The sequence below is a fragment of the Trichosurus vulpecula genome, chromosome 3 (genome assembly GCF_011100635.1).
Source record: "Trichosurus vulpecula isolate mTriVul1 chromosome 3, mTriVul1.pri, whole genome shotgun sequence".
Classification (NCBI taxonomy): domain Eukaryota; kingdom Metazoa; phylum Chordata; class Mammalia; order Diprotodontia; family Phalangeridae; genus Trichosurus; species Trichosurus vulpecula.
Window position 1 is genome coordinate 6,687,494 of NC_050575.1, and position 27,215 is coordinate 6,714,708.

The following is a 27,215-nucleotide window of genomic DNA, read 5'->3' on the forward strand; positions in this document are numbered from 1 at the left end:
CTTCTAGCTCCCTTTTGCTCAGAGAATAGCTTTAAAACTTCTATTATTGTTCTTAGCATCACTAGCCTCAGTTCATTCTGGGCTTTAGTGTACCTGGCACAATTCTTCTCGGACTGTTACCATCTTATATTCCTCACCATGTACTTTGCTTTTAGTTAGGTCTTCAAATATGTAATGACACAAATAACAGCTGTTACAGAACACAGGGGGCCTGGGAGTACGTGCTCTTTTCCTTTTCACTAAGGGACCCCTCTTAGCACTGGTACCATGAATAAGTGTAGATCACATTCAGTCCTGGGGGACCCTGGCCCCTAAAGAGGGGTATCAGGATCTTTTTCTCACACTCTTTGGCTCTTTATGCTCCAATGACGTAGTCCTGGGAAAAATACTTAAAGCTTAGTTTTGGTTCATGTCTAAGGTCTCCTCAAAAAGGAGGAATATGAGGGTACTCAGTGTACAGTATAAATCAGGTATAGGACAGCTATTTGTTTTCTTAGGCACTTTAAATGCCTAACAAAAGACACAAATGACCCTTAATAATGATTTAAACAAGGAGCAGTAACAGCATAACTGCTGTTATAGTTTCCTGAGAGGTTGATAGTAAAAACACAAAAACATGAAACAATTTGGGGAAACCATAAATAAACATTTTACTTTCACATCAGCTCTGAACTATCTAACCTATTCTTTTTAGGTCCAAAACTTCTGGCAAGCCAGCCCAGGGGTTGGGTTCATCCTTTTGCTGGTGGTCATCTTGTCTAAAAATGATAAGCTCCATGTGTAGTGTAACTGGCACTGAGGGGACCTTGGAGCACCCAACCTCTCAAACCCATCTGATTAACTCCAAGGCTGGAGATGTCTACCATGGGATTGCTGTTCAGCCACCTATAATCAGAAAAGAAATACAAAGCAGAAGAGGCAGCTAGGGCCTTGAGAACCTGAGGCTGGGATTGCTTTATTCCGAGGTGCCTTGAGTCCTTCGATGCTGACCCGGCACAGGTGACGGACAAAAAGTAGGGCAGTTGAGAACATATTCCTGCTACATGTATCTTTTAAAAATCTGAGTTACATCACAGAGTAATAAATAGAATGTCAATATTCATACGGCTTTTGAGTGAGCCTCTTCACTTTCCAGGTTGGGAAACAGGCTCAGAGAGGTGAGATGGCTTGTCCAGATTTACATAGCTAATTAATGACAGAGAGAGACCAGTGCTGACTTGTGACAAGGGGACGCAGACATATTTTTCTTCTTCCTTTTTCCTATGCTCCACAGCTGTAGACAACATATGACTGAAATGTGGAACCTTTAGTTGGAAGAATGGGATGATGGGAGTTTCAGGTTTCGGGGCCTTATGAACTTTTCATCTGGTAAAACTATAGGCTACTAAGAACTTGTTCCAAGGAGAGACGTAAGAGTAGTCTTTCAGTTTTCTTCTTGTCCACTTCGGTTCCATGTGGTAATCGTAACACCATATGATAAGTTACATAATAGCACCCAGGTTTGAACACAAAGCTCTCTGTCTAGTTATAATCTGGCAATAAAAATAATATTAATGGTGGAAACTGCAGTGTGTCCCTGCAGGCTGCAAAAGTTTAACAACAACAAGTCACATTGATAAGATAGTTAAGATTATAAAACCTGAAGCTTGCTATCCTTATTAACTGATGGATGAAAAATCCCTTTACTGCAAACATAAAGCTCAAAGTATCCTCGAAAATTCAACAAATATTTACGTTTTAGACCTGGAGCATCATTACAGACAGACAGAGCAAGGTTGCCCCAAACTGCAGGAACACAAGCCCAATCGAGAAAGAGTTAAGGACACCGTATCAGTATCACCATACTGAATACTCATGGCCTCCAGACTACATGGGATGAAAAGCTTTTAAAATACCTGTAGAGATAATGGAAGAAACTAAAACAATGTGGGATCAGAACAGGGTCCATATCATCCCCACCATCCTGTCTGCAGGTGGGCTTGCTCCAAAGATGCTTTTAATGAGTCTACAGAAGAGGAGCTTACATTTTAATACTCTTATTTAGTTGGAAAATGTGGTCATTTTCCCACCTGTGCAATTGTCTACACAACATTAAATACTAAAAAATAGGGGCAGTTAGGTGGCACAGTGAGTAGTGGTCTTATGATCATATAAATTGTTCTCCCAGTTCTGCTTACTTTATTCTCCATCAGTTCATAACAGTCTTCCAGGTTTCCTCCTCCATCATTTCTTATGGCAAAATAATACTCTATTACAATGAAAAAACACAACTTTTTTTTTGTTTTTTTTTGGGGGGGGGCAGGGCAGTTGGGGTTAAGTGACTTGCCCAAGGTCACACAGCTAATACACATCTCAAGTGTCTGAGGCCGGATTTGAACTCAGGTCCTCCTGACTCCAGGGCCAGTGCTCTACTCACTGTCCCACCTAGCTGCCCCCAAAACATAACTTTTTTAGCCATTCTTTAGTAGGCGGGAACCTCCTTCGTGTCCAATTCTGAGGTACTACAAAATGACCTGATATAAATATTCTTATTCATATATGTAACATGGTGACATCATATAATCATAGTCAATAAACCTACGATGCTGAATCCAAGGTACATGCCCTGTGGGAACACTCTCTGCAGAGACAAAGTAATTCCAGCCCCTGTAGTGCCAAGCGTCATGAGTTGCCTTTGGTGCGTGTCTATCCTATACTGTTGCCTCACTACCATTGTACTCCAAGTTTGAACCCACTATTTTAATGGATGTTCTATATACTTTTGGGAGAGCATGCCCCAGGTTTATGGGGGTAACATTTTTTGGACATTCTTACAATGTCATTAGTAAATGCCTTTTCTAAGACCTAAATGTGTCTACTGGCTGATTGTTAATATGAGGCATGTTGGGGGTTGGAGTTCTTGAATTACACACACACACACACACACACACACGCAGAGGATTATGCCCAGAATCAAAATAGCAGGTCAGTCTCTGGAGACCCAACCTGTGATTTCAAGAGCAATTTAGGGAAATAGCCCAGAGAGGCTGCTTCAAATATTTCTACCATGCCTTAAGTTTTATAGCATTCTTTCCTTATAACTATTTGTTGGAAGGACTGTTATCCACATTTTACAGCTGAAGAAAAGTGCAAGTTCAGAAAGGAGACATAGTGAAATGGCAAACAGGGTGGGACTTTTTGTTGTCTTTTGTTTTGGAATGCTTTTCAGCACTAAGGCAATCAAGTGCCTTTGAATCTTGCCTTTGTTTCCATCAAGAGTCTTTGATTGAATTGGGAGTCTTTGATGATCTGCTTAAGTCAGGGGAAGGCTTAGGTCACATGGGTTTGAGTCTCATGGTTATGACTCCCTCTGACCCTGAAGGAGTATATATATATACTCTGAGGTTAGCATTTTGCTTTGGGGGTTTCGCTCATTGGAAGAATGGTCGTGTGGTTTGACCGGAAAGGACTCTGGGTAGCTGTACCCCCCGGCTTTGAAAATCCAGATGTTGGTCCTTCTCTCTCTGGTAACTATGTATTGTGATTTGGTCAGACAGAAGCTTCTCTGTTGGGCTTCCATTATGCTCTCTGCTCGTAATTCCTATTTGCAGTTTCTGTTTGTATTTTCTCTGAAAGTTCAGGGTGCTGACTTTTCCCCCTGAACTAAGTGAATGATATATGTATGTTTAATTAAAGTAAGATTGTTAACGCCTTCAAATTGCTTTCCTTAGAAAAGCAGATCAAAGAACCTGTGCTAGCGGCTCTCCTGTGTGTTGGTACTGTTGGTCTTACGCAGCCACAGTAGCGGCAAGTAGCATTGTTGTTACAAATAATATGAACTAAGCTACACAGCTAGTAAATGGGGGATTTAAGAATTTTAACCCAGGGCTTCTAATGCAAAGTCCAATTCTCTTTCTACCACAATGCAATGCCTTTCATTCAATGTAGAAGGTTAGAACATAGAACGTCCCAGCTGGAAGGGATTTTAGAGTCCACCTAGTCTAACCCTTTCATTCTGTAGAGGAGGAAGTCAAGGTCTAGAGAAAAAAGTTAACTTGTTCGAGGTCTAATCATAGACTGACATCTAGGTGGAAAACTCTGGATTTGAAGGAGGAAGACATGGGTTCAAAGTGTACTTATTGTCTTTGTGACTTTGGGCAAATCATTTAACATCTCTGGGACTCATTTTTCTCAAACACTGAGTTATATATGTAAAGTAGAAGTGGAGTGAGAGTTGGACTAGTTGACTTCTAAAATCTCTGTAAATGCTTAACCCTTGGATCCTCATTTACATTGATAGAACGTAAGCTCCCTGAGGGCAGGAACTGTAATTTGTTTTGGTCGTTGTAGCTCTAGCACCTAGCACACTGCCTAGTATATAGTAGGTGCTTAATAAATGTTGTTGATTAAATGATTTTATATATAAGGAAAGTAGGACCTAGAGAATTTAAAGTGACTTGTGCATGGTCACATAGTCAGAATTTCAAAGCTGAAAACAAGGTTAGAGGTCATCTATGGTTGATGTGAGTGGCCATCTAGCCTGCACTTCAATAATGGGAACTCATTATCTCCTGAGGCAGCCCACTCCACTTGGGTAAAATTCAAATTACTAGGAGATTTTCCTTATGTAGAGCTAATATCTGTTTCTCTGCAACTTACAGCCATTGTTGTATCCAACTTACAACCCAGTTCTGCCACAATCCATAAATGAGCATTTATTAAATGCCTACTATATGCCAGGCACTGTGCTAGGCACTAGGGATGTAAATACAACAATCGAAAATCTCTGGGCCAGGGTCCTACACAACTAATGGCAGGGCTGGGACTAGAACTCAGGTATCCCAAGTCCCATTCTGTCACTCTTCTCCCACATCTTGCTCTCTTATTAGTTTAACAGAATGGTGATCTCATTTGAGGCTAATCAAAAGACTTCTTGTATTTGCCCATCTAAAATTCAGGGGAAGAAAAGTTTGGAGAGAATTTATACTACCATTGAAATACCCAGGCTTAAAAAAAAAAAAGAAATACCCAGGCTGCAGGGGCTTCTTGGAGAGAATGGAAAGTTAATATTTAGCTGAATTAGAAAGAACACATTTAAGTGGGGAAACAGAACTCAGATATTTTGCTGAGTGTGACCAGAATTCCCCAAAGGTGGTTGGAGCAGATTATGTCACCATGGATGGTTTGGGCCAAATGGAGAGCAAGAGGCCCAAGGAGCCATCTTTTGCTTTTTCTTCTGATCCAATACCTTCCAGACACACAAGCCTCCTCTAATATTAATGAGGCTGCCACTTGAAAAAGTGATTCTAAGATATACCCTGGCCTTTGATTTCACAAAGCTGTTTCTACTGCCTCTAGCTAATTGTGTTTTCAATAATAAATTGGAGGAGGAATCCTGGTTGACTTGGACTTGCTTAGATCTGCCTTAATTAGGGAGTTTGAAAAGTGCTCTCCTAGGCTTGGAAAGCTATTGGCTGCTCTGACATGAAACAGTTGAACTGACCAATAGCAGCTTCATAACCTTCACACAAATTGTGTTTCTCCTTTTAACTCTATTGTTAGCAATAATAATGTCTAATACCACATTAGCCTTTTATATTCTTCAAAGTTTCTTCACACATGTTATTGCCCTTTAGTCTTCACAAAACTCCTATGAAGTTTGTAGGTCTGATATTACTAATCATATTTTATAGACAAGGAACTGAGGCTTAGAGAGATGGAGTGATTTACCTAGTCAAACTGAGACATGGGAAAGACCTTAGCTTAAAAAGGCACGGTCTCCCACTGCATCCAGGGCCACCCAGTAGTCTTGATCTATATCTGGCTGCTGCACCCAGACAGTTCTGGAGGAGAAAGTGAGGCTGGTGACTTTGCACAGCCCTCCCTCACTTAAATCCAATTCACTCGCGCATCATGGCATCACCTCCCTGATGTCATGGTCTTCTTCAAGGAGGAAGGACAAACAACAAAAACAACAACATGAGGTTTGCAGGTCTGATATAATTAATCATATTTTTATAGACAAGGAGCTAAGGCTTACAGAGGTGGAATGATTTACCCAAGGTCATATAGCTCTGGCATCTTTTTGCCTTTTTAATATTTTTTTTCAGATACCAAACCTAACTAATATTGTCTTTAACAAAAATCCTTTGAACATGAAGCCAGAAATTTAAGTCTACCCAACCCCTGGTAACCAAGTCCTTACTTTGGGTGATTTTGAGGTAGGGCTGTCCAAAGGTAGAGATAAGATATATCAAGAGGATGGTAAGGGGAGTGAAGTCAGATTTCTCCAATTGAAGACCACTAATTAATATTGATAACATTTCTCTTTCACCACCTACTATGTAAAAAGGAGGATGGCGGGGAGAGAGAAAAAAATGAGGATGTAATGAAGGGAAGCATTTAAATAATAATCATTACTATGAATATGAACAGGATGAACTCACCTATAAAGCAGAAAAGGGTAACAATGGATTAGAAAACAGAATCCACCAGTACATTTATAGGAAACATGATTGAAACAGAAAGATTGATTTATGCAGAGACAAAATGAAGAACTGGAGTAGAATTTGTTATGCTTCAGAAAGACTCAAAAAGCAAGGATAAAAATCATGATTTCAGTCGAGATTACTGTAAAAATAGACATGGTTAAAAGATATGGGATCTTATATTCTGCATAAAAGCACTATAGACAAATAATATTTCCTACACACACATGAATAGCATCACATCTAAGTACTTAAAAATTAGTTGAATAACAGGAGACATGGAAATCAAAACTATCATGGTTGGGGTCCTCATTATGCTCCTCTCAGACCTAGACAAATCTAAAAAGAAGATAAAGAAGAAAAAAATGAGGGAATTTTAGAAAATATAGATATAACACACCTCATGTGATTACTGAGTAAAGATGACAAGGCATATACATATAATTCAGCTTTTCATGATACCTTTACAAAAATTGCCTATGCACATAAAAACCTCATAAAATTCACAAAAGTAGAAATAGTAAACATAATCTTTGCTGACTGCAACACAAAAATTATAATCAATAAAGGGAATTTGAAGAAACGATTCAAACTTAGAGACTAATTTAATGCTAAAGAATTGGTGAGTGAAAGAATAAATTATATAAATAATAAATAATGTTTTCAAACAAAATGACAATGAGGATGCAGCAAGAGGTAAACTTAAAAATCATCAGCATAGACATGGTAGTAAATCTTCTGGAGCTCATGAGATCACCAAGTGAAGTAGTATAGACAGAAAAGAAAGAGGGCCTAGGATAGAACACTGTTGGATAACCAACAATCAACCAACAATCGCCAATTGTCTACAATCAACCAAGGAGACTGAGGAGTGGTCTTACAGGTAAAAGAACTAGGAGAGAGTGGTGTTCCAAAAACCTAGAGAGAACAGAGTATCAAGGAAAATAGAGTAACTGTGTCAAAAACTGCTGATAGGTCAAGAAGGATGAGGATTGAGAAAAGGCTATTGAATTTGACAGTGAATAGATCATTGGCAACTTTGGAGAGAGCAATTTCAGTTGGATGATGAGGTTGGAAGCTGGATTGAAAGAGGTTAAGATGTGAGTGAAAGGAGGGAAATTGGAAGCACCTATTTGTAGACAGCCTTTTCAAGGAATTTGATCACAATGTGTAGAAGAGATAAGGGACAATAATTAGTGAGAATGAAAGGATCAAGTCAAGACTTTTGAAGATGAAGGGAGACATGAGGATATTTGTAGATGATAGGAAAGGGGCCAGTAGAAAAGGAGAGATTGAAGATGTGATGATGTAAGGATGACAGAGGGGGAAATCTATTGGAGAAGATGAGATGGAATGGGATCCCTTGTACAGGTAGTGAGGTGGGCATCGGTAAAAAGTAAGTCCATCTCTTCATGTAGGACAGGGGGAAGGAGGAGACAGTGGCAAAAATCATCCAAGTGATATGAGATAAGGAAGAGGGAGAAAAGAGAGCTCATGGTGAATGACCTAATTTTAAAAAAATAAAATATAAGGCAAGGTTCTTTGCTGAGAAGGTGGGGGTCAGAAAACCCTGGGAGGCTTGAGGAGGTATGAAAAGGTTTGGATGAGCTGTTGTGGATATTGGGATAGTGAGTTAGTAAGAGGTATAGAAGGCTTGCCTAGAGGCAGTGAGAGCCCAGTTGAGGTTGAGTAACATAAATTCATAATGGATCCACTTTACACAGTCGTATGACTTTCTCCACCTACATTCAACAGCTTGTGTGTAAGGGCAAAGGTGGCAGATGGTGGGACTGATCCAAAGCTGAAGCTTTGGCACAGGGCACAATCAATGATATGATAAGGGGGCCAGGAACTCAAGAGAAAAGAATAATGCACAGTTGAACTGACTCATCAAGTGATCAAGATGGGGAAAAGAGGAGAGAGTGGCTAGTGCAAGGGAGATGGCCTGGTAGAAAACTGACATACTGAGCGATTGGGGTCATGGTAGACTAAGAGTAGAGTTTGGTAAGGGAAGGCAGAGGGTGAGGTAGAAAGCCAATAGATGTTGATGAAACAAGGGGATTTGGGAATTCTTGAACACAGAGTTGGTGCGTTTGTATGATACATAAAAAAGTTATTTACAGATGAGGAAATCAAAGTCACAAAGGTAGTAACAGGTAGTAACTAGGTCTGTCCATTTTCAATCTAGTTCTCTGTTTATCATATCATTCTACTTCTTAAATGTAAGAAGTACGTATGAATAATCTTAAATGTAAGAAGTACACATAAATAATCTCAAATGTAAGAAGTACGTATAAATAGTTACTGTCCTGTTCTCATCTTTTTCAGTGAAGTTCAAATAAAAATGATCTTGAGGCAAGCTTCAATACCTATATTATTCTCTAGTAGTTAATATTCTGTGTACTATAGTATAAGTGAGTAAAATAACTGTTTTTTAAGTGAATAAACATATTGAGACATGGTTTGATCTTTAGGATGCCTGGTAAAAGCATCTTCAGTACAACTCTAGTAAAAGACTAGATGATACGTGTGAGATGTACCTTATCCTGTTTGCACAAGAATTCGATCTCTTGTGATAGGTTTCTGTATTTTGAAAGCTTTTTATTCCATGTAGTCTAGAAATAATGAATATTTAGTAAGGCGACATCTCTTAGAAACAATATTTTTAAATTTTATGAATCAATATTATAGTCAGGGGAGAGAATTGAAAACAGGTTGATCATTCTGTCAGTCAACTAGCATTTATTAAATGCTTACTATATGTCAGGCACTGTGCTGAGCAGTGATCTATGATGATAGTGTGGTTTCAGTATAGTAAAATATAGTTTGAAGTCTGTATTTGTAGTTCACAAATTTGTCATCTGTCAGTTCACGAAAGATAATGAGCTTCTGATGTATAATGTTAGTTAACTGGTTATGTCTTATGAGGTATTCAGAAATGCTAATTTTTTTTTTTTGCCAAAGAAAAGACAAAGTTTATTGAGGATTCTCCATACTGGGTAGTCTTAAGATGTCTCACCATTTGTGACGCTTGTTTTCACAAGCGGGCCAGATTCAATCTACAGAGCTAGGTTGAATCTGATCGCCTTCATGGAGGCAAGATGAGACTGATATACAGAAAGATTGCGGGAGGGGTTGAGGGGTGGTCAAGTTGTCTGGAGTGACTACAGGAGGGGTTTAGGGAGGGTCTTCAGGAGGAGTCTAAGGAGGATCTTGATGGGACTGGGCTGATTAGAGGTCAAGACTCCAGGAAACAAGAGAATGGGGTTTTGATGGGATCAACGGTGGGAAGAAGCGGGACAATAGACGGCTAGGCTAGGTAGAGATTTGGGCCTAGATAATGAAAGGCTATAGTGCTAAATTTTTACAGCCTATAGTGAGGCATTGTATAGTTTCTACCATTTCCTTGCATCAATTTCCTTTTCTATATTTATCACTAAATACAGGGGCTTAAGGATAACTTCTTTTTAATTTCTGGTGGCGTTGACCTGTTTCTGAATTGTCACCTTAAATCTTCTATTTCCAGAAACAAATCCACATAAGTCAGCCATCTATTTGATGTTTCTTTGTTGATATATTTGGTGTGGACACTGACCAAGGAGTGCCTTTAAATTCCACTCTTGGATGTAAGCCATTTCATAGGCTCTATTGAGAGGTAAATCACTTTCTGCTACATCTGATAAATCTGAGGGTGAGTACCTATTATTAGCCTTTACTTCTGCTTGGAGAAATGACATCTGTTTTCCAAATGTATTTTTGTAGGTTTCTAGCCTGCTTATCATATGCTCTGAGAATATCAATCCTCTTCCTTTTTCTTGGCAAGCATAAAATTTCTCTATATCTGCCTTAGGGTGATAGGTCCTGTGTTTCATTAATATTGTATGGACTTATGTTAGGATGGTTTCCAAATCTCTTATGGACTATTTTACAATTCCGAAAATGGAAATGTAGACTAGTATTGTGTGCTTCTCAATTGTCTTAAATGTATTCTTCCAAGTAAGCATTGATTTCAGGATGCCAACAAGTCTCTTAACATATTCAGTCACAGCTTTCTGCTTGATAGCTTTCTGTTTGATGTGTCTTGCCTGGAGGACACCAAGATATTTAAAAGTGGTGACTTTTTCCATTGGTTCATTTTGATCTCTGTATATAAACTCAAAGCCTTCAGTCTCTACATTTCCTTGACATATGTTAAGAATTTTATACTTACCTAGTGCAAACAGAATCTTGATATTATTGGAGAGAGATCCCGTAAAATAAAGGAGTGGTTTAATGTGTTTTTTGGTGGAACCATATAACTTGAAGTCATTCATGTAGATCAAATGATTGATAAGAGGTTTCATTTGACTCTTTCCTTAACTTGGAAGCCATTTTAGTTTTATTTAGGAGATACGATATTGAATTGAAGGCCAGGCAGAACTGCAATGGGCTTAAATTTTATCTCTGAAAAATATTCCATTAATTACTCTGACCATTATAGTATTGGTGGTATGTTTTAAATAGAGAATGGTTTCCCAGGTGGCCAATAAGTACTTTAGCATTCTCACTATGCCTTGATCTACGTATGTATTTGCATATATACAAATAAGCCAGGAATGTGGAACCGTGTCAAAGGCTATGTGATCATCAGTAAAAGCTGTGTAAGTATTTCATTATCTTTGAACAATTCATCACGTTACCAAATTGGTCCCAAATTGCTCTTTTATTCTCCTTGGACTTTTTGGCCTGTGCTTTGCTTCTCAATCCATATATTATTTTATTTTACATGTTAATAGGGTTCTTTTGTGATATAAGTTGTGAATGCTTTCTGTAAAGTACAAAAAGCACAGCTGGCCTATATAGACATCACTGGCATTATTTAGTAGTGGAGATGTGATGTCCTCTGTTAAGAAAGGTAGGATCAGGCTTACATTTGAGAGGAAGCTCCTAAAGCATTTTTATAATAATTTGTACATCACTGTGAAGGACTTGAACTAAGAATTATAGATCCGATCTGATTCCACAACTTTTCTGTTTTATAGAAAAGCTGGTATTCAGTCACATGACATAATTGTTCTGTATTTCATTGTATTGGTAGTATGCAGGCTGTTTCTCATTTGATCCCACATTGGTTCTTGTTGCTTAGGGCTTCTTTTTCCTTCTTTATGAGTTCTTCCTCTCCTCTAATTTCTTTGCTTCTCAAGACTCTGAATTGAAATTTTAAATTAATTTTAAGTTGTTTATTTTGTTCTTTATACTGATTTGATTTCTTTGTATTAGGGAAAGGGGATGAGTATTTACTAGGTACCTACTATGTGCCAGGTACTTTGTAAATATTAATTCATTTGATCTTCATGACAACCCTGTGACGTAGATGTTATTATTATGCCTGTTTTACATTTGAAGAAACTGAAGTTAAGTGACTTGTCCAGGGTCACATAACTATTACATGTGTGAGACTGGCTAAGTGAGTGAGGATGGATTTGAACTCAGGTCTTTTTGATTCCATTGATCACCTAGCTGACTAATCTATTGCTCTAATCTTTTGATTTTTATTTTCAATTGTAGATTAAAGAAAACTTTAGTTTCTCAAATATTTCTATTTCCCAGATTCCAGAACATTTCTTCTTTGTTGACTTTCATTGGTTGCTGTGGGGTTCAAGTTTTCCATTGCATGTACCAATTAGGTATTGATATATTCTTCCAAAATTGTTCCAAAGAAATTTGAGAGCTTTCTTAAGTCATTTCTACCTCGATAATGTTTAAGGCCAATCCTGGGGTACGATCTGTGATAGCTCCACCTATCTTCCTCTGGTCTCTACTGTGGCAGCTGTTGCTGAATATATTTGTGCCCAAGTCCTAAAATGTTTGTGCTTTCTGTCAGATTTTTAAAAATATGAATTAGAAAACCACCAACAAACATGAACCTTTACACATATGAGAAAAAAAGGAAGAGGGGATTATGTGTGAAACTTAGTCTCTGTTTTGTACAGCTTGTTTAAAAAATATATATTAAATTTAAGATGGTAATACCAACATTACTCTGCGTGTCCATGTCCCCTTCGGAATTTCCTCCTGCTGTCTTCTGTGTGTTTTTAAAAGTTTCATTGATGCTTTCTTCTTCCCTCCCTCCCTCCTTCCTTCTTTCCTTCCTCCCTCCCTCCCTCTCCCTCCCTCCCTCTCTTCCTTCCTTCCTCCCTTCTTTCCTTCTTCCCTCCTTCCCTTCCTTCCTCCCTTCCTCCCTCCCTCCCTCCCTTCCTTCCCTTCCTCCTTCCCTCCTTCCTTCCTTTCTACTATCATTACACTCCACTCTCCTCTACAATCCTTGCACACTCCAATTGAAGCCTTACCCTGTAAAAAATAAGTATAGCTAAGCAAAACAATTTGTATTGTGTTGGTCATGTCTTTTTATCTGTCTGTCTCTGTCTGTCTGTCTGTCTCTCTCTCTCTCTCTCTCTCTCTATATATATATATATATATATATACACACACACACACACACACACACACACACACACACACACATCTGGATCTCTACTTCATCCTCAAGAGGTAGAAAGTATGTTTTATCACGAGTCTGCTGAAGACATAATGGGTCATTGCATTGCTCTGAGTCCATAAATTTTCAAAGTTATTTTTCTTTACCATGATGTTATAATTGTATAAATAATTCTCCTGGTTCTGTTTTCTTCACTCTTTTTCAATTCATACATCTCTCTCTAGGTTTATCTAAATCTGTCACTTTCATAATTTCTTATAGAGGAATTCCATTATATTTCTATACCATCATTTGTTAAGCTCTTCCCTACTTAATGGATACTCTTCTTCCATTCTAATCACTGGTAGCACCAGACTTCATTTCTCCTTTATTGCAAGCTTCCTACCAGTCCTTAATAGCTCCTGGAATGGTTTTAGGGCACATGCTGTTTCCTCTGGCCATCACTTTGGCTGACATTTCCTTTCTTTACTGTTGTACCATTTACTGTATGGATGATGGGCTGGACTTTGAGGAAGTGCTTATCATTATCATTATTAAGGGAAAAAGAGTACTCTGATTGCACGGGGGAAAAAAGAAAATCAGAAGTTAGCCTGACAAATGTGTGACTCCAGTGCCAATTTTTTTTTTAAATGTACTCTGGTCTGGTTTCTCCTCCAGATAGGTGATCATGTATGGTTGCATGACTTTTACCATTTTCTCTAGATTGGTGTCTGGAGCTCCAGCTGCCAATTGTTTCTATCTGATTAATCCTGCCACCCCTCTTCCTTATCCTCTTTTTATATCCCCTGATAATAGTGTTTCTTTCTCCTAGCACCCTCTGCCCAGAATGTGCCTCCTTAGAAATTAGCTTATTGACACATTTTGGTATATCTTTTTAAAAATAACTTTTTATTAATTTTGTTAAATATTTCCTAATTACATGTAAAAATTAAAATCTTGAGTTTTAAATTCCTTCCCTACCTCCTCCAGTATTCTTTAGTCTCCACTCAGAGTTTATCAGTTTTCTCTCTGGGGGTGGATGGCATTTTTTTTTTAAATCATGGGTCCTTTGGAATTGTCTTGGGTCATTGTCTTGATCAGAATAGCTAAGTCTTTCACAGTTGGTCATCTTTATAATATTGCTGTTACTGTGTACGATGTTCATAAATCTTTCAGAGTTATTTTTATTTATCATGATGTCATAGTTGCATAAATAATTCTTCCAGTTCTGCTCAATTTGCTCTGAATATGTTCATGTAAATCTTCCTAGGTTTTTCTGAAACCATGCTGCTCATCTTTTTTTATAGCACAGTAGTATTCCATCATAAGCACATACCTTGTTCAGCCATTTACCAATCGATGGACATCCCCTCAAATTCCAATTCTTTGCCACCACAAAAGAGAGCTGCTATAAATATTTTTGTCCAAATAGGTCCTTTTCCCTTTTCTTTGGTCTCTTTGCAATACAGATCCAATAGTAGTATTGCTGGATCAAAGGGCACAGTTTTATAGATCTTTAAGTATAGTTTCAAATTGTTCTCCAGAATGGTTTGACTAGTTTACAACTCCACTAACAGTACATTAATGTCCCAATTTTTCCATATCCTGTCCAGCATTTGCATTTTCCAATTTTGTCATGTTAACCACTTTGATAGGTGTGAGGTGGTATTAGAGTTGTTTTGATTTACATTTCTCTAATCATCAGTGGGCAGTTAGGTAGAGCAGAGGATAGAGTGCTGGCCCTGGAGTTAGGAGGACCTGAGTTCAAATCTATCCTGAGATACTTACTAGCTCTGTGACCCTGGGCAAGTCACTTAACTCTGTTTGACTCAGTTCCTGGTCTGTAAAATGAGCTGGAGAAAGAAATGGCAAATTACTCCAGTATCGTTGCAAATGAACAAACAAACAAACAAAAAAACCCAAACAACTCTAGATGAAGTCATAGGGTATTGGACATGACGGAAAAACAAATTATTAGTAATTAGAGCATTTTTTCATTTTACCATTGATAGCTTTTATTCCTTTTTCTGAAAACTGCCTGTTCATATCTTTTGACCATTATCAATTGGGGAATGGTTCTTATTTGCATAAATTTGGCTCGGTTCCCTGCATGTCTGAAAAAATGAGACCTTTATCAGAGAAACTTGCTGTAACATCCCTTATCCCCCAGTTTCCTGTTGTCCTTCTAATTTTGGTTGCATTCATTTCATTTGTGAAAATACTTTTAATTTCGCGTAATCAGGATTATCCATTTCCCCCAGCCCCCCAATTCTCTCTTTCTCTTATGTGGTCACAAACTCTTCCCTTATCCATTGTGGACTATCTTCAGACAACTGGGAATCACCATTAGGATGTAGTTGAGCTTGAGTACTCTGTCCACAAGTTTCTTGCCTATGGGAGTGGAACCCAATGCAAAACATAGACATATCATACCAGAATTAATACAAGCAATTTCTTAAAACCACTGACCCTTCCCTCAAGACACACACACACACACACACACACACACACACACACCTCAAAAACACCATGATTTTTTAAAAATCTCTAAGAATTCATAAATCCGTGAACGGCTGCATTACATGTGTAGTCTAACTCAAGAGTACAAAGGAAATTGTTTCTGTGAAGGGCAGAGCCACTTGGGCTGTGGGAAGGAGAAGAGATTAGAATATTGAAGAAAACATTTCTTCAATCCTCATAGGAAGAACAAGGGAGAGTGTATTGGTGGGTGGGAAGAAGAAAGGATTGATACTGAGTTTGTACAAGAAATAAGGGACGACCCACATGTACAAAACTATATATAGCAGCTCTTTTTGTGGTGGCAAAGAATTGGAAATTGAGAGGATGCCCATCAATTGGGGAATGGATGAACAAGCTGAGATATGTGAATGTAATGGAATAATATTGTGCTATAAGAAATGATGAGTGGGTGGACTTCAGAAAAACCTGGAAAGACTTATATGAACTGATGCTGAGTGAGAGTAGCAGAACCAGGACAACATTGTACATGGTTATAGCTATGTTGTGCGATGACTAACTGATAGACTTGGCTCTTCTCAGCAATGCAAGGTTCTGAGACAACTCCAAAAGACTCGTGATGGAAAATGCTATCCACATCCAGAGAAAGAACTATGGAGTCTGAATGCAGATCAAAGCAAACTATTTGCTCTCTCTTTTTGTTTTGTTTCTCTTTTCTCTTAGTTCATTCCATTGGTTCTAATTCCTCTTTGCAACATGGCTAATGTGAAAATCTGTTTAATGTGAATGTATATGTAGAGCCTATATCGGAAAGCATGCTCTCTTGGGGGGGGGGGGTTGGGAAGGGAGAGGGAGAAAGTTTGGAACTCAAAAGCTTGCAGAACTGACTGTTGTAAACTAAAAATAAATAAATACATTTTAAAAAAAAGAAATAAGGGAGGTTGGAAAGAGGTAAGTCATTATCTATTCAGTAGGTAGGTTTTTCCTCTACAAAATGAAGGGATTGGACTAGATGATTCCTAAAGTCCCTTATAGCTCTTTTGTTGTTTGGTCATGTGGCTCTTCGTGACCTCATTTGGGGCTTTCTCAGCAAAGGTACTAGACTGATTTGCCATTTCCTTCTCCAGCTCATTTTAAAGATGAAGAAATTGAAGCAAATGGAGTTAAATGACTTTCCCAAGTTCACACAGCTAGTAAGGATTTGAGGCTGAATTTGAATTCAGGTCTTCCTGACTCTAGGGCCAGTGCTCTATCCACTGAGCCACCTAGCTGCCCTTAATAGCTCTAGGATTCTATAATCCCCTCTGATTACAGAATCTCTCTACTAGGTTCCCTCTCTATCCTCTAACGGTAGCACTTGTATGGGCCTACCCTTCTATAGGCAGTTTTTTCACAAAAACTTTCTGGTTTTGTGTCCCATTCTTATAAGAGCCTTGATCACTGACAAATTAATCTGTTAAATCATTTTTCTCTAAGGTGTAAATAGAAAAAAAATTGGCTGGTCAATTAGTTTCCATATGACACCTGAATTTTAACAAGGACCTTCGTGACCTTAACTTAAAGGAGTGACTAAAGTTGGATATTTCAGGTACAGGATAGGGCCTGGGATAGACCTGGATAGAGGTGCCTTCATTATTCCTCAAATCACAACAGGGACTAGCTCAGATTGTAACTTCCTCATGAGGCTACAAATGGATTACAAATGCCCTCTGGAGAATGATCTTTTTTGTTTATCTCCCAAATCTTGAAATGCTTCCTCACTCCTTTTATATGGGATGGAACTCAGAGGTGTAAGGGACCTTAGAGACGGCCGCCTAGTGCAACTCTTTCATTTCACGGAAACGTAGGAAACATCGTTAACCCAGAGAAATTAAATGATTTGCCTCAGGTCACACAGGTAGTAAGTAACAGAACCCAGATATGAACTTAGGTCTTAGGATAATCCAACTCCATCTTCATTATGTCAATGATAACAGCAATATACAATTAGTAATAATAGCTAACATTTATAGAAACTTTCAGAATGACAAAGTGCTTCACATATATTCTTCACATATATTCTTATTGGATTCTCACAACAACCCTGTGAGGCAGGCATTATTATGATTCCTTTTTACAGATGAAGAAATGGAGGTGGCAAGAGCTTAAGTGATTTATCTGGAATCACACAGTTGAGTATCTGAGGCAGGATTCAAACTCAGATCTCCTTTACTTTAAAACTGATGCTTTCCCTATGATACCATCTACTTGTCTCAGTCTTTGCCTGTATGTTTGGCTCTTGCTTATGTAATAGGGACTGGCACATATCCAGGATATCATGTAGGGTGCTCCTCCATGTGGAGAAGCTAGGGAGCCTGCCTTTTGAAGAGCTATGATGATGTTTACGAAAACTACTCGGAGAGATTATGGAGCTTGCTATAGACATTCTACAACTGGTTTTTGATTTGCCAATCATGTGGAAAATGGCAGCCTCTTTGATTGGTTGCAGTGATGGAAACAGAACTGGAAGTCCCTTTATAGAGACCTTTGATGGGCTTGGCCACTGATTCTTTTTGATTGTTAAGTTTTTCTGTGACTCTTTCACTGATGATGTTTGGTGAGAGACAGTCTTGTAAGGGAAGAGAGGCCTTCATCCTTTATCCCTCTGAGGCTGACACGCAGCCCTGAAAAAAGAAAAAAAAAAAACCTTGATCCTTTGACTGACTCACTATTCGTTTTAGGTGAGGGAACTGGAGACTGACCTTGTGAGTTTCAAATAAATAAATAAATAAATGAATCAGAAGATTGAGCATTGTGGCCTCCTGGCATCTCAGCGTCAAGAGTCCAAGAGGTTTTAGAATCGGCTCAGCATCAATGCCCTTTAAGAGGTGGTGAAGCGGCTAGATTGCTGGCCCAGAAGTCAGGAAGACTCATCTTCCTGAGTTCAACCTTGACCTCAGACACTTACCAGCTCTTTGACTCATTTAACTCTTTTTGCCTCATCTATTAAATGAGCTGGAGAAAGAAATGGCAAACCACTCCAGTATCTTTGCCAAGAAAACCCCAAATGGGATCACAGAGTTGGACATGAGTCAACAGCAAAAACAACAAGGGAGCAGCGACGTTTGAGATACAGCCCAGGAGGACCTGAGATGAGAACCCATGCCCTGGTCATCTAGGATCAGGGTATGAACTTGGCAGGACCAATGTTGTATGGAAATTGAGCTAAGATTGAGTTCACTCTCCCCAGAGAGCAAGGCGGGACAGAGGAGAGCGCGCCCCTGAGGTATCGGGGTAGAAGTGTTCCTACTTTTGTTCTTCTTGTGGTTTCAAAGTAAATATCCTTTCTAAAAGCTAATTGCTGTTAGGTTGTTAAATGAAACTGGAATATTCATTACTAACATCTAATAGTGAGGGAAACCTAACTAGCGGGGACATAGGCTGATTGCTTCAGAGAAAGACACACCCCAAACCCTTCAGCCGACCCAGAGAACCCCGAGGGGGAGATGTAGCAGCTTGCCTGGGGGACAGTAAATGGGAACATGCTGGCTGTATTTATATAGTGAGGAGGTTCAATTGTACTAGGCCCCTTCCCCTGTAGTCATAATGACTAATGAATCAGTCCAGTATTGTAACCCCCCGAGCACAAAAAGAGTATTAACAATTCCTGTTGGCGCCCTTATTGAGTTTACTCATGATTCAAGGGTGCCTAGGATCTATTCTTCCTAGATTGGTGAACCAGCTCCCTTTACACTCCTATGTGCAAAGTGGTATAAACTCAATGTTTAGGACCCTCTCAGGTAAGTCTGTATTTTTTGCATGACTAACCAGCCCCTAGATGGACCTTGTGTGCAGGTGTCAAATTAGGACAAAGGTGAAACTGGGTCCATGTCATAGACTGGCAGACATTCTCGCTATATCACTTAAAAAATGAAATTACAACTGGACGAATGTGAGCTGTGTTTCTTCTTTAAATCCAAATAGACGACAATGTTGGTGGAAGCATCTCTTACAGTTTCTGTTTCTTAAAGATGGAAGTTGCCAATGGAGTTGACAAATGGGAGGAAAGCATTGGGAGATTGGGAATTCAAGGATGTGGGTGGCAACAAAAGTCAGTTTCAGGAAGATCAAGATATAATTAATGCTCTTGAGGAGCTGGCATTAGGGGCAACCACCTCCATCATTAGTATTCACATTTACATGGTGGGGATTATAATCCCCATTTCATAGGTGAGAAAACTGAGGCTCAGGTTTCCCACAGCTGCACAGCCTACAAGTGCCACAGGTATGACCAAAATCCAGTTCTTTTGACTCCCAGTGCACGAGGACGGTCCGTGATGTCTTGTTGAGATACAATGTCAGCCTTTGCTCCTTCTGGAATGGATGCTGTCTGCTGAACAGTGTGGTATTGCATATTAGGGACCAAAATTTGCTTGCAAGGAGCAAAAAAAAAGTGCCCTGTTATTTATAGCTAAAATGTATACGGGGAAGCTCTGTCAGTTTTCTGAATTACTGACAGTTGCAGAAATGTTAATACAAAATCTTTATAAGACTGCCCAGATGTTCAATATTAAACAAGCATCTGTTTTGAATAAAAGACTTTTTTTCTTTCTCTCTTCTTTCCCCACTCCTCCTCCCCCCCTCCCCCACTTCTTATAGATCGGTGTGCAGGCTGGAGACAATTGTCGTGGCTAGAGTTTTATTTAGCTCTTGAACATGGCTGTCCATAGTGTCAAAAATGCACCAAAAAATAACCCGAGGAAAGGTTAATAATGGCCTTTCTGGTGTCATATTCTCCACTTTATGTGTTGTGGTAATTATTATCATTAGAGCTGTAAGAATGTCTAGTTATCTTTCTTAATCACACACTATAAAGAAGTGCTTTTGAACACATATCTATTATTTAATCAAAATTTCACAGTTATTGGCATTCATGCTCTACAAGGGCTGTGTTTATTTTCTGTTTGCGAGGGGGAACAGAGCCTCCCAGAAGAGAGGGGGACCTTCGTCCATGCCTACTTTAATCACTGTCATATCATGTGACAATCTGTGCTATTAATATCAGAGACGTCTAATACATGTTATTACTCCTTGTTTCCCTGTACTTTTTGCACTCTAGGAAAGCACTTTTATTAACAAATAAAGGAGAAAAAAATCGCGTGGTAGCTGAACTCTGCTGCTATGCCTGGAGCATGCCCTGGCTAGGCTAGGCCCCAGGCTTCCAGGATGTGACATGGCTAGGACTGATGGGGCGGGGAGGGTCATCAGGGTTAGTCTGAGTGATCTGTGGCAACAATTTTGGGACACCCCTGAATCAAACATAACCCTCAAGAAACTGTTGCTTCTTTGGGAGGAGACAGCTTCAGTGCTTTAGCTGCTGCCTTCTATGGAGAACCATGTGGAGGAAGGTGTTAAAATTATTAGCTGAGGCCACCTGCTTGTTGTTGGTCTCCTTCTCCTAGAATCTGGAATTCTAGGTGCTGAGGTGGTTCAGTGGATGGAACATTGGGCCTAAAGTAAAAAAGGCTTAGGTCTATTTTTCATCTGTAGAGGCTCTCCTTCCATTGATGAACACAGCAACAATTCTCTCTTCCCGTGAAAATCTTATCTATGCCTTTTCATTATTTCTTTTTGAAACTAAATTTTAATTTTTCAATGAACAAAAATCTATTTTCTTTCCCTCTTACCTTCCCTGCTCCAGTTGGAAAAAAGGAAAAAAATCCTTAGGACAAATATACATAAACAAACAAAAAACCCTCTTATGTTGGTCATGTCTAAAAAAATATATGTCTAAGTCTGTGCCCTGAGTCCAACACCTCTTTGTCAGGAGGTGGGTAGCATGCTCTAGAATGAGTCATCTGGAATCACGATTGGTCATTACATTGTGAGAATTCTTAAATCTTTAAAAATTATTTGTCTTGAAAATGTTACTATATGAATTGTTCTCATAATTCTGTTCACTTTACTTTGCATCAATTCATACAAATTTTCCCACGTTTCTCTGAAACTGTCTCCTTCATAATTTCTTATAGTTCAATAGTATTAACATTCATTGTATGCAATAACTTGTCCAGTCATTTCCCAAATAACGGGTACCTCTTAGTTTCCATTTCTTTACCACCACAAAAATAGATGCCAGAAATATATTTGTATATATTTCTTTTCTGTATGGACCTAATTATGATATTACTGAGTAAAAGGGTAGGTGCAGTTAGTAGCTTTTCAGGCTTAGGTCTAAATTGCTTTCCAAAATGGCTGTGTGAGATCCACCAACAGTCCATTAGTGAGTCAGTTTTCCCAAGGCCCCTCCAATGTTCATCATTTTCTCTTTTGTGAATTTTTCCAGTCTTCCAGGCATGCAATAGAAAGTCGTAGTTGCTTCAATATGAATTTCTCTAATTAGAAAATGAACTTTTTATATCCTTTGACCATTTATCAATTAGGGAACACAAATTCTTAATTGAACACAATACATTAGAATCCCTTCTCTCCTTAAATAAAATTATTAGCAGTTCCCCGGTTGTATTTAGCTTTTCTGTTGCATAGTATTGGCCCCTTTCCAGCCATACAGGCCCTTGATAATATCTCTTATGCCACTTCTTTGGATTGTTGACAATATACCATTCTATGATATGGGGGGAACTTCTGGTGAAGATGATGTTGGGAAAGGTCCTAGAGGAGCCCAATTCAGCCACAGACATTCCAGAAAAGTTCTAAAACTGCATCAGAGGGAAGACTTTAAAAAAAATTGAAAGAGAAATAGCAATAACCTCATCCATTGAGTCTAGTCTTGCGGAGACAAAATGCCAGAAGTCTTCAAGTATTCTGAGTGGAGGTAAGATGGGAGGAGGAAGCAGTACCCAAATTGAAGCCCAAACTCTGGCCTGTCAGAGCAATAGGAGACAAAGGCAGTCATCATACCTTACTTCATATGGAGACAGAGCTGGGCTTTTTATCTTGCCTGGAGCCTTCTAAGAGGCCTAAAGTCAATATCATAGTAGTTTTCAGTGCAGCTATAGGAAGAAACAAAGACACAGCAGCACCAGCATCTTGTGCCAGAGGCATGCTAGGACATAAAGCCAGTGAAACAAATAAGTAGCTCATATCTTAGGACCCCATGAAGAGGTCTGAAGTCAGAACTATTATTGGTGCCATCAGAAGAGAGAGGGCCATCATAACAATAAGGCAGCCCCAGCTCTGGGGTCCTTGCAGGAAGACCAGTTTATAGCATCCAGTGGGAGCAAGTCAGGGCAACAACAGGAGATGGAGCCAGACCACGTTGGAGTTTGTTCAAAGAGAAGGGCAGGAGGCAAGAGGAAAGGAACAAGCATTTATTAAGCATCTACTATGTACCAGGCACTGTATTAAATGCTTTCAAATTTTATCTCATTTGGTCCTCACAACAATCATGGGAGATAAGTACTATTATTATCTAATTTTACAGATGTGGAAACTGAGGCAGAGGTTAAGCGACTTGCCCATGGTCACATAGCTAGTAAGTATCTAAGACTGGATTTGAACTCAATTCTTCCTAACTCCAGGCTCAGTGCTATATCCACTGCTCCTGAGGGCAAGACTTATTCTGGGCCAACAGGAGACAGATCCAGAAGCCAAGGATTCTAGCAGAGGTTTGGGCTTGTTCCTAGTTAACTGATCCAAAACTACAGTGCTAGTGACATCCAGACTACAGAGGAACCAAATGTGGTGTTAATGTGATTAAAGATCTTCCCCACCCATTCAATAGGCCTCAGGTGGAGTTAGTTAAGGGAAGCTTCTCAGGTGGAGCCAGTTAAGGGAAGCTGGATTAGGAGAGGCTTGCTAGTAGATAGGCCTACACCCTTTACTCACTAGGTTCAAAGTCCCAGGCCCAAACCCTTTCACTAACTTTCATCCTTTAATTAGGTCACTAGAAGTGTGAAGCCAGAAGAGAAGCCAGAATTCAGAATTAGGCCTAAGGAGGAGTAATAACTCCGAGTCGACAGAGCTGAAGAGAGAGTGCAGAGTGGAAAGTGGAAACCAGGGAGTTGCGGAGACCAGAGAACTGAGCGGGAAGAGAACACAAGCAAGCCAACAGAATTCTGAGTGTTTACTGGGAGTCCCTAGAAGGGGGGAAGGTTACAGGATGACTTGGGTTCCTGCCCTGATATTGTGCTTTAAGTTCTGTGCTGTTATGATGAAGTGAACTTACTGGTTTTGGGATAAAATTGCCATGTCAAATTGGAATCACTGTTTTTGGGATTTGGTCCTCTGGTGCTTGAATAGATGTTTTATTTCTTCTGCCTTCTATATGGAGAGTCTCTTATATCCTATGATACACAACTATACAGGCATAATCACAAACATCATAGATGTTTCATTTATTGCCTTAATGATACACCAAGCAGGGTCTAATCTACCATATTCACAAGTGAAGGCAAGAGTGGAGTCCAGCCCTAGCACAAAGTCCTAATCCAGAAAGTGAAGCAACAGATATGAATAAACAGAAAAAAATACCAAACACTGTGGAGAAATACTTTGCATTGAGTAACCCAAGAGGCAAACTCAGAAGAAATGAGTACTTATATAATGTACTCATTCAGTACTTCACAAGATATAAGCAGAGGCTCAGAGAAAAGAATGGCTCAGCTGCAGTGATTCCAAGAGTGTCTAGAAGAAATGAAACAAGCAATTAAAAAATAAAATTATAAGTCGAATTAGAGCTCTTGGGAAAAAAGTCAAAGAAAATAAGTAGCTGAGAAGAAAAAGTGGAAAACCTTACCGAAGTGGGGAACGCCTTGAAAAATAGAATGGATCAAACAGATCTCAGTGATTCCATGAGACAAAAAACATTAAAAACAAATTTAGGGGCACCTAGGTGGTGCAGTGAGTAGAGCACCAGGCCCTGGAGTCAGGAGGACCTGAGTTCAAATCTGCCCTCAGACACTTGACACACTTATTAGCTGTGTGACCTTGGGCAAGTCACCTAACTCCCAATTGCCCTGCCTTCCCCCCTCCAAAAAAACCCCCAACAAATTTGACAGATTAAAAAAATGGAGAAAATGTAAGTCCCTTAGCATCAAAAAAGAGGTGACCAGGAAAATAAATAAAGGAAATACAACTTAAGATTCATTAAATTCTCTGAAAATTGTGACCAAACAAAAAACCTGGACATCATATTTCAAGAAGGCATTAAAAGAAAACTACTCAGATGCATTAGAACCTAAGATGAAAGTGAAAATAAAAAAAAATTGGTAACTTCCTGAAATAAACCTCAAATTGAAAATAGTCAGGAATGCCATAGCCAAAATCGAGAGCTCTTCAGTCAGAGACAATACTTCAAACATCTAGAAAGAAAAAGAGTACTTCAAAAACACATGAAGAAAAACTTAATTGGATGAGGAGACAGATGCAGCAAAGCTATAATTGGGAGCTTCAACACACACCTTTAAGAACTGGAGCAATCTACCCCCACTCCTAAATGAATATGAAAGAAGTTCAGAACCTGGATTGAGTTTTAGAAAAGCTATGGATGACAGATCTAGGGCAAGTACTAAGGAGAATTGAAAGGAACGTACATATATCTCAACTGTTTGCAGCATCTTTGAGAGCACAACTCTGATGCACTGACCACATCGTTTGAATGCAAAACCTACACTTGCCAAAAAGACTTTTATGGAGAACTCACACAAGGCAAGCAGTCACACGGTGGTCAGAAGAAGTGATACAAGGACACTCTCAAGACCTCTCTTAAGAACTTTGGAATTGATTGTGTGACATGGGAGACACTGGCACAGGACCGCTCAGCATGGCATGCCCACATCAGAGAAGGTGCTGTGCTCTATGAGCAAAGCAGAATTGAAACAGCTCAAAGGAAATGCAGATTGCAAAAATTTAGAGTATCCACCTGAAATGTTGCTCACACAGTCTATTTGTGCCCAACCTGTGGTAGAACATTTCAAACTTGTATTAGTCTGATCAGGCACAATTGGGCACATTGAAACTTGACTCTAGCATAGTGATGTCATTTTAGTCCTCTTTGAGAAAAGAGGAAAACAACCAATCACAGCATCTTTACAAAAATTAACCAGGTGCTAGAGCATTAAAACCTCATCTACAAAAGGAGATAAGCAGAATCATTAAGTGCATCTTTTACTGATGACAACACAAAAATAATAATTAATAAAGGACATTTGAAATAGATTCAAATTTAAATAATTTTTGTCTGTTTTTTGGCAGGGCAATTGGGGTTAAGTGACTTGCCCAAGGTCACACAGCTAGTACATGTGTTGAGTGTCTGAGGCCGGATTTGAAGTCAGGTCCTCCTGACTCCAGGGCCAGTGCTCTACTCACTGTGCCACCTAGCTGTCCCCAAACTAAACAATTTAATCAGAAAGAATTAGTGGGTTAAAGAACAAGCATAGAAATAATTACCCTAAAGAAAATGACAACAATTGAGACAGTATACCAAAGCTTTTGAGATGGATCTGACGCAGTACATGGGGGAAATTTAATAGGAAAAGAACACATCAATGAATTAGAAAAGCAACTAAAAATCGGAAAAGCAACAAATAAAAAATCCTCACTAAACACAAAATAGATATCCCAAGGTCAATGAAGAGATAAGCAAAAATTTTAAAAAATAATGAATTGATAATTAAACCTAGATGTTGGTTACTTTAATAAAAATTTGTCAAATAGACAAATTGCCAACTATTTGTATTTAAGAAGAGGGAGACAAAAATCAAATTGCCAATATGAAAAAGAAAAAGAACTCATAAGAAATGAAAGGGAAATAAAATTAAATAAAATTAAAATTCTCACTCCTGAAAAAATGATGACAAATGAATGAATGATTATTTATAAAAACGTAAAATACTGTACCCAGATCATTGGAAAAATAAGTAACTTAAATAACCTAAAAAGAAAGAAATTAACTAAGCCATAAAGGAATTACCCCTCCAAAAGAAAAAAAATCCTATAAAACCAGATGGATTTTCAAGTGAATTCTATCACACTTTCAAAGAACAATTAACTCCAATTATATGTAAATTATTTGAAAAATAGGGAAATATAATATCCAGCTAAACTCCATCTATGAGATAAATATCCTGATATCTAACCTAGGGAGGGATGTCAGAGAAAGAAAAATATAGACCAATACTTCTAATGAATATTGTTGCTAAAATGTTGAATTAAATATTGGCAAGGATTCTACAGCTATATGTTAAAAATGCATGTACTATATCGAAGACAAGAAAAAGAAATTGAAGGAATAAGCATAAGAAAAGAAAAATAATTAAGACTTTTGAAGATAGTATAATAGTTTACTTAAATGACTCCAGAGATTTAACTAAAAATTAATAACTATCAATAACTTCCATTAAGCAACAGGACATAAAATAAGCCACCTGCAAAAGTCACCAACACACATTCTATATATATATTTGTGTGTGTATGTATATATGTATTATTTATTATTACTACTACTATTATTAAAAAACTCAGTAGAAAGACATAGCAGAAGAAATTTATTTAAAATCTCTATAAATATAGAAATTATTTGGTATTCCACTTGCCAAGACACACACAGAAGTTATATAAATACAACTACAAAATAGTATTTACAGAAATAGAGAGACGAATAATTAGAGAGGAATTAATTCCTCATGATTGGGTCATAGTACTATAATCAAAATGGCAATACTAGCTAAATTAATTTAGATTCAGTACAGTACCAGCCAAATAACCAAAGGATTACTCTATAGAACTAGACAAGATTATAATAAAATTCACCTAGAGGAATAAAAAAAAATCAAGAATATGAAGGGAAATAACGCACCCATGAAATTCATGGG